Here is a 7596-nt window from a genome sequence, read left to right as displayed (position 1 = left end):
AATAAGTTATAGTTGTTATCTTATGACAACTACAGTTTAAAAAAATAATAAAAATATTAAATTCTAGAATTTTGTGAGGTTGAATATTTTAAAAACACTAATATACTAGTTAATTCCAAACAGTTAGAAGTACACAATTTTTAACATTTATAATATATATATATATATATATAATATTTAATAAAATTAATTAATAGTCCAATATCACTTAAATTATTCTATTTTTGAACGAGAAATTTAAAACTTCTTTAAATATAATTTATCAAGCTGTAGTTCGCGAGATTCTTCTGTTATGTTACAATAAGATTTCCACGTAACAAACGGTTAAAAAATTCACTTCTATTCGATAAAACCTATGTTATCTTGCCTCTCAGATACAAAAAGAATGAATCCTTTCCTTTCGAAAACACAATTGATCCAGGATGAAGACATTCTAGACTTAAGAATCTTGAATAATTTTTAACTTAATTTTCAATGTATAACTGTGCAACAGCATGTGGTAGCAGAAGCTCTATTCTTCCCATCTGCTACACGCAGCTTGTCATGTAAACAAATCTGTTGTATTCCAGCGTATTTCATATTATACAAATTAATTCACTCGAAGAAACACATAATCCTGTACATCCTGTGAAGTATTGAAGTTATATATATATAAATTTTTTCTTTAAGAAAGTAACTATAGCAACAAAATCCATTAATCAACTTCTTGTCAAACTGTGTTTGTGACAGAGAAAAATTATCTAAAAAACACAAACAGGCTCCATAAAAGTGAATTATTTAAAAAAAAGTAAGTGCTATATATACAAATGTACATTTCTGGTTACTTTTAAAGAGTAGAAAATATATTTTTATAAAATTTTCTTACAAAAATTTGTCGAGATAATCGATATAAATTGCTGATTATCGCATGCTTTTCAGCATCAATCTTCATTCCCTGCCATCTTTTGGAAAGGAATATTCGGTTTCTCCAATACCTTAATATTAAAAAATTTTTGCATCTTTCTGTATAACTAATTTATTAATATACATTTAAAAAAATAAAAATAGCAATTTAAAAAAATCCTTCAATTTATTTATAAAATTCTTTTAGAAGTTCTAAGAAACGTAGAAACTAGCAATTAAAAATTCGTTTCTTGTGAATATTTGCTAAATTTCTCAGAAAATATAAGAGATTACGTAGTAATATTTGGTGATAATTTTTCTGATGCTGTTTTCTCTCGTGTTTTTTAACCAAAATTTCGTTATATGTTTATATTATCCTACAACAGCTTTATAAGCAAAACTTAAAATTTCTAAAAATCTAAACGAATTAAAAGATTATGTTTTTGTATTCTTCTGGCATGTTTGTCTGTTTGTCTGTCTGTCTGTCTATAAATTTTCTATGAAATCAAAAAATTAGAACAGAATTTGATCCAAACCTTCATGTAAAAACATTCTTGTAGATGGTAAATAAAGATTGTTTATCTCATAGCAGTGAAAATCACTTATATAAAATTTTTTAAATGTCTTTTTTTTTAAAACTCACTTTTTAATATTTTTATTAAATATAATTTATAAAAAAAATAATTGTTTTCCTCAGCATTTTTGTTTTATTTATAAATTTAAAAATTTTTATTTTTGTAACAAAATTCTTAGAAAAAGTTTTATGATAAAAGAAATTAATCATTAAATAACGAAAATTTATAAATTAAACTATTTATTTTTTAAACTTTAAATTTTTTTTATGAAATAGAAATAAATCTTAAATTTAATTTCTTTATTGTTTAAGTTGTTTACTCTAATTATATTTATTGAAGTATTTAAGTAATTTACTTAAATTTAATACTGTATATAAATTTTGCGTTTTTTTTTTAAATTCGAGTGTTAAAACTGTTTAAATATCAAATTAATGGTTCCTAATTAGAGAGTAAATATAGACATTTATATATAGATGAGAATGCTTGTTTGTTCGTTCGCTATACACTACTAGGCTGTTCGACCAAATGCTACAAAACTCGGCAGTGACGTTCAAATACTCTTAACTTAAGTAATGTCTTAATACCACCCCAAAATATTGATTGCATTTTTGTAAATCAATTAATTTCTATCTACATTCGATTTTCTGTTACACGTAGCGCCATCTATTGGCAAAGAAGTTAACAAAGTAATGTGGTGTCTTGCTCTTGTCCATCATACTTTCCTGTTAGCAATACAGCCGTGCCTATTATCTATCTAACTCTTTTCAGGAAAATTTTTGAATTGAAGTAACGGGACTTTTGGTTTAACCGGAATTCGTATGTGCCTCCTGTCTTTAATTTCTATATCTTGCCTCGACTTTATCTAACTTAGTTGTCGAGATTAAGGAAGAACAGACAGACAGGTGGACGACATAGGCTACAGTTTTTTCGAATTGTAACAATAATTTTGCTATAAATGCAGTATTTACGAGAACACACTTCCTACGTAGTTTATGCAATCTGTTGCAAAATATAAACAAAGTCATACGAAGTCTTTCGAACGTTAACGGTAGCAACTTCTATCACATGCGGGGCCATCACAACCTGTCTAACACGGATCACTTTTCAAATATTAATACTTCACCGGTATTAATTAGTAGTGGTTGACAATCCTCTCTTCCGGGAGGAGGTCAACGACTACTTTTTTGGCTCGAATTACTTCAACCCCTCCTTCCGCGACAGTCCCTTCTTCTACACTTATCACACACACACACACACACACACAATATCTTATATGCACAATATATCAAAAGAGTAATGACTTACACAAATAAAATAAAAATTCTTAACATTTTATTTTCTATTGTAAACATTTTTTATTGTGACGTAAATTGTATGTAAATGTTTATCAGAAGATCGATTGTAAACAGGGAATTGCCTTCTACATCAATTGTTCGAAGTACAAGTTAGTAAATAACATAAGTCTTGAAAAGACTGAATGTATACATATAGAAAACTATGTGCAAAGAATGTAATAAACCTTTTACATTCTTTACCCATAGTTTTTCGTAGTTCATAGGTTCTTGTATTCTTTAAAGATTCAGTTGCTGTAGTGAAGCAAAACAAAGAATGTTACACTTCATTACATCAACCGTTGCAATTGCATACAAGAAGTTAGGATACTTTTAAAATTAAACACGTTCAAAGCTTTGATTGGTTGAAAATTGATCGCAAGACTTACGTAAGCAACACGTTTATTGATTTCAACCAATTAACAAAACGAATTTGTATACTTTTTAAACTGTCTTAATCATGCTTAGATTGACGCAACCAGAAAATTTCTATAATTGAGGAAATTGTATATTATCTTAAATTTAAGTATTTTTACTACTTTTTCGGGAAAAATATCGGTCAAAAATGGACCCTCTAAGAATTTTTACATTTTTTGAACTCGGAGGATCTTGAAACGTCGAGAAATGAAAAACAAGTTGGACGCTTTTTCCTGTATATTTGGATGTTAGTGTATGTATATAGAAGCACGATTTTTCACTTTTTCTTTCTTTTATTTTGGAGCTTAATAACTCTTGTTATTTTTGTCGAAAATTTCTGAAATTTTTCATGAATGTTTGGTCGTAAGGGAAAAGTGTTTCTAGAATTTTTCAGGAAAATAGGACCATTGGCTCGAGAGATATGACCCCACCCCCTTAATATCTTCCGTACCAATCTGATGAAAAAGACAGGAATTATTAAGAATGAAAAGAAATAAAGATTGTCGGGAAAGTCCAGCAACGACATTTCCAGCTTTTCTTCGGATATAATACAAGATTAATTTTCTTTTATGGGAACTTTTCAAGTTAAGAACGACAAAAAAATTCTACATTCAACAAATTTCTTGTATGTAGTCGACTATACGAATGTACCTAAGTACAAACCTCATCAAAGAATGATGATATATAAAGGTACGTTATTACATGTGTGTATATATTTGCTATAATAACAGACAAGGCGTAAAACCAGAGGCCCTATTTAACCAAATAATTCCATTAACAAACCGCATCGATTTACTAACCTAACCTATCGAAAGGAAAGCGAACCTGATAACAATCAATAAGCAAAACAAAAGTGAATTGCTATCGATGTTTAACGATAAGGATTTTATCTTATTTATTATCTCAATAAATATTTATCTCTATAATAAAAATGTGTATAAATATTTTCCCCTGGCATTCAGCCATTACTTTTGCTTATTTATTCCCATTTACATTTGAAAATTCTGCATTTAATTAAGGAATATTTCTCCTTTTTTTCCCTCTCGCATTTAATTAACTTGTGAACTTAAATGAGTTTTATGGTTTAATTTCTTTACAGGTAATCTAGCATTAAAATAAATAAATAAAAACAATATATGGCTACTAACTTTAAATATCCCTTCCCCTTTGTTTTCTTGTTCGTTGGCATTTTATGTCTGTACAAGTGTATAAGGAACGAAAACTCTTGGTTCCCTCTGTTCTTTAGTATAACCGTCAAAGGAATCTTCCCAACGGCATCGTTATAAAATGGTTTTAAAAGGAAGTGAAGTATGCAGTTTACTAACCGCTTCTCCACCCCCTCTGTACTTATTTTCTTGTCTTTTCTTTTGTAGTTTCTTCAGAAAACTTATCGAGATTTCGGTGAGTTTATAAGAAATTCGATGCTTTCTTCTTATAGAAAAAGAATTCGAAGAAATTTCAACCTAAAATTTTCATTTTATTAATAATTTAAAGTGATATGTTAAATTTTATATTGTTCTTTTTATTACTGGAATTTTATTTCATTTATTATTATTATTTTTTTGTCTCTTATAATTGATTTTTCTTTTATTTTTCAATTGAGAAAAAGTTGTAAGTCGTATCTTCAGTTTCACTCGGTAGAAATTGTTACTAGGTGGGTTGTTATCGAAAGAATTTATATTATTGTACAGATAGGTGAAAATTTATTATTGTGGATAAGTTGGCATATGATTGAAATAGATATTTTGAAAGAAGAATATTAATAATTATCCTAAAACGTGAATGAATGCAATAAAATAAAACGAGAGGGTTATATGACACAATGAGTAAGTTCACTGCGGGCAAATTTTCACTTTTCTGGAAAAAATGGCTAAAATGATAAAAATTAACATATAAATATGAAAATTTAACCAAAAATTTTCCAAAATTTAATGCAAAATGAGCTTGAAATAAAACAATTTTTGAGGCTTGGGACCTCTCTGATAAGTATGTACTAGCGCTGTACTTCTTAAAAGTTGTAATATCTACAATATATTTCAATTTAATTTGTAACGTTGTAAAAATACGCAATAAAAAGCATTTTCGAAACTAATTGATGTGACTCATGGATTACTTAAATTGACTCACATTTACAAAATTTTAACGAGTCACTGTGACTCTCAGAAGTTTTAGGATAGCGTACGCTCTGTTGGCACGTAATTAAATTGTTTTCCAGGTGAATATTAACAATTTTTACCTTAAAATAGATGTGAAACTAGAGGGATATATGGCACAAGGGCTAAGTTGATTAAAATAAAGATTATTACAAAAATAGAAACGATATATTGAAGACAAGCTGAATTTCTCATCAATTTTCAGAACATATTTTTAAAATATTGGGTAAAAACTAATTATATTTGGTGTTTTCTCTTCATTTTTTTTAGATATAAATAAATTTAAAATAAAATCTAAATGTAAGCGGTATATATTTAGTAGTAATTTATTTAAGATTCTTATCAATGATATATGTTTTAGGATGGAAATTATGAGGGATAAATCGAAATTTCGCATAGAATTTGTGTTGTTTTGATGTGAATAGTTCATTTGTAAAATCTATGATAGAAAGAGGGGTTTTGGTTCTATTGTATAACTATTACAATTGTAATTGTAAAGAGCAATCCGTAGGGAATAAACAGTAAATTAGGAAATAATCTGTAATCGTAGCAAGTAATCTGTGAATGTATGGAATAAAATCCATAAAAATAGGGAATAATCATTATTTAAGGACTATTTCCTATGTGAAGGAACTGCTTGTAATGTAGGAGTAATCATTAAGTGTAAGAAATAATCTGTAAATGTAGGGAATAATTTGTAAGGGAATAGGTAGGGAATAATGTAATTTATATGGAGAATAATATGTAAATATAATTTGTAAATTGTAAGGAGAAACCTGTCAATGTAAGGAAATATAAATAGAATTTCGTAAATGCAGGAATAAATCCGTAAATATAAGAAACTGGCCCCTATTTACATGTTACTAACGTGAAGAGCCATAGGAAAATGTCCCTGGAAGGTCTTTTATAGGAAATTGGACCCGACATTTACTAAGATACATTTACTATTCGAATTAAAAGCGATTCCAGAGGTTATAGACTTGAATAAGAAGCGATACGATATCGCGAACTTGAAAAAACTTGATAACAACTTCCATTTTCGGTATTGAATTGTCATGAAAATTAACATAACTCATTATACCAGAATGGTACGTTTATATACAAAAAATCATACATATATTTTAAACAGTTTTAAGTTATGAAAGTTACAGTCATACACACGAACAGACTATTTTTACAATATTTAAGCCATATATAAAGATCTACGATGAAGTTTTTCATAAAAAAATACATTTTACTCACATTAAATTAGGAGATAATGAAGAAATATTAATTAAAACAATCAAAAACTGAAGAGAAAATGGAAACATTCTAAGAGTCAAGAAACAAAATCTTCGTGATGATAATTAAACGTCTAGAATTATGTTATTTATTTAATTAAATTAAGTATTTTATTACATTTCTCTCGGAAAAGGTTTTAATTTTCCTTTTAAACTATTAAATTATATAAATTTTCACTTAAAAATTAATTATCTTAGCTCAAAATACGATTTGTTTTACCTTCTCTCTGTATAAAATTTTACTATAGTACTTTAAATTCTTGATTTTTATTAAAGGGTAAATAATAAAAATCGACAGTTTTCTCAAATTTTTAAGGTTTTAGGTGGCTTTTAAACTAATTTTTTAAATAGAATTTCGTATTTTTGTATAAAGTAGAAACATCTTACTTGTGTAATGAACGAAACTTAAGGATAATATTATGATTAAATTACCTTTAAATGCATTTGACTAACTGAGAGAAAATCGAGTAATGTTTTTTCTTTTCTTTCTTAATTTTTAATTAATAGAATAAAAATAAAGTTACAGAAAATTGCTTTTCTTAACTTTCTTATAATTCAATTTTTATATTTATTTACTAATCTATACAGCTTGAATAATTTAAAATTTGCCAATATATTCGAATGAGGAAGCCAGAAAAGTTAGGAAATTTATATGTTAAGTATGTTAAAAGCATCTTAAAGATGCTCTTGAAGATTCAGGAGACAAGAAAAGATGCTCTTAAAACAGCAACAGCAACATTAATGCAGCTTAAGAACATCTTTTCCTTTCTTCATTCGTTACTATTGTGTTTTCTGTTTATTGGACTGTTTCTGGCATTGTTCTTGTGCTTAGTAATAGAAACTGAAAGATGTGAGTAAAGAATTGAAAAGACAGAAGCTGCAGAGAATATTATTTCTATAGTAGAAATGTTTTTCTCATAAGAAATGTTAAAATCATTTAGGTAAACGAGCCAACGAA

This window comes from Centruroides vittatus, unplaced genomic scaffold, assembly GCF_030686945.1.
Source record: "Centruroides vittatus isolate TY-2023 unplaced genomic scaffold, ASM3068694v2 contig_19, whole genome shotgun sequence".
NCBI classification, from domain to species: Eukaryota; Metazoa; Arthropoda; class Arachnida; order Scorpiones; family Buthidae; genus Centruroides; species Centruroides vittatus.
The sequence above is the reverse complement of the archived record's forward strand: the minus strand, read 5'-3'. Positions refer to the sequence as shown.